We start from the raw sequence: 1777 nt of genomic DNA, 5'->3' as shown, positions 1-1777 counted from the left end.
CGTGCCCGACTTCTTGCAACCCTATGGACTGTAGCCCACCAGGCTGCTTTGTCCATGGGATCCCCCAAGCAATACTGGAGTGGGTTGTCATGCGCTCCTCCAGGGAATCTTCCCAACCCAGGGGTCAAACCCGAGTCTCTTACATTTCCTGTATTGGCAGCCGGGTTCTTTACCACTAGCATCACCTGGGAAGCCCCTAATTGCCTCTTTTTTCTTCTCTCATTTTTTCTCTTTTTTCTTTCCCACTCCAAATGATAGGAGAACTTAATTTTAATTAAAAAAAAAAATCCTCTTTTTAACCTGGTCCTTTGCCCCACCACTAGAAAGCAGGTTTATTGCTAAAAACAATTCATTTATTTGAGCATATTCTTTTTAGGCAATTTTTACTTTTTCCACCGTCGTAGCACCACTCGGTATTTCTGTCAGTCTTCTCTTCAAACACTTTTTTTTTTTCCAGGAGAATCTGCATCACCATCTCTATTTCTGCTTATTTATCCTCTCCCATTAGAAGAGCCAGTGTATCTCCCACTTTCAACCTTCTTCTCGTCTTCCATAATTTTTCCCCTATTCAGCCTGAGTCCACCTTTGGAGCGTTCACTTATTTCTTCCACTATCTGGGTCTGGCTTCAGGATAACATCCTATGGAAAAGACTACACCACTTTCACCTAATAAAGATTGTCTAACCACCCTGGGTTTGTCCTCGGGCTTCTCTTCTTGCTCACTCATCTCATTTATGGTCACACTCTTCATCAGAGTCCCCTTCATCTTCTGATTTTTTTCATCATCTTTTTAGTAGATTTCTTAGAGTTTATATGACTTTTGAGTCTTTCGGAAAGTGGGAATATAGATTCTGAAGATATTAAAAGCCTTGGGGGAACTTCCCTGGTGGTCTAGTGGTTAAGACTGTCTTCCAAGGTAGGAGGTGTGGGTTCAATCCCTAGTCAGTGAGTTAAGATCCCACATGCTTCGCAACCAAAAATTAAAATAAAATAGTACAGAAGCAATACTGTAACAAATTCAATAAAGACTTTTAAAAAAACATGGTCCACATCAAAAAAAAATTCTTAAAAAAACTAAAAAAAAAGTGAACATAAAAGCCCTGGAGATCTCAGTGAGATGATGTTATAAAAGAGTATTTTATGGGAATTCCCTGGTAGTCCAGTGGTTAGGAATCCACACTTCCTGTACTTCCACTGCAGGAGGACTGGTTTCCATCCCTGGTTGGGGAACCAAGATCCTGCAAGCTTTGACATGTGGCAAAAAAGAAAAAAAAAGTTTTATAATATTATGCATTTAACTTGATGCTAGAAAAATAGAAGTATCAGTTACAGGAAAGCACAGTGTCTGTGTGAAGGTGTCTGCAGTCTCCAATCCAGGCATCTGGCTTTCTTAAAATACTGCTGGGCAATCTGACACTAGTCATACCCGTGGTGCATATGACCTTCCCAGGTCCTCAAAGTCAAGAGAAACTGAACACCAGCATCCTTGGGCTTTTGATCTGGATCTCCAGCCAGCAGGAGCAGCCAGGCAGTCCAGGGGGCAGACAGCCTCAGCCCACCAGGTTCCTACGGCCCTACAGCACCCACCTCCAGGGTCTACAGGGCATCCCAAGCTGATCAGGCCAAGGCAGGACACGAGGGATTCATGTGGAGGCCTAGCAGGAATGCAGCCAGGGGAGAGGAGCCTTAATTATGTCTGTAAAGGCTCTATCTCCAAATATGGTCCCATGCTGGGACTTCCCTGGCAGTCTTACTGGTTAAGACTTTGCCTTCCAAC

At 43.3% G+C, this 1777-nt stretch overlaps 1 pseudogene; it reads right to left on the bottom strand.

Annotated features, from left to right (window-relative positions):
- Positions 1-353: 353 nt before the first annotated feature.
- Positions 354-1424, bottom strand: LOC147368419 (mitochondrial transcription rescue factor 1-like; annotated as a pseudogene).
- Positions 1425-1777: the final 353 nt, after the last annotated feature.

The sequence above is a fragment of the Bos grunniens genome, chromosome 7, assembly GCF_055505025.1.
Source record: "Bos grunniens cultivar Pamir isolate PY7600 chromosome 7, Bosgru_T2T1.0, whole genome shotgun sequence".
Classification (NCBI taxonomy): domain Eukaryota; kingdom Metazoa; phylum Chordata; class Mammalia; order Artiodactyla; family Bovidae; genus Bos; species Bos grunniens.
Note: the sequence above shows the minus strand (reverse complement) of the source record. Positions and strands in the feature narration are given on the sequence as shown.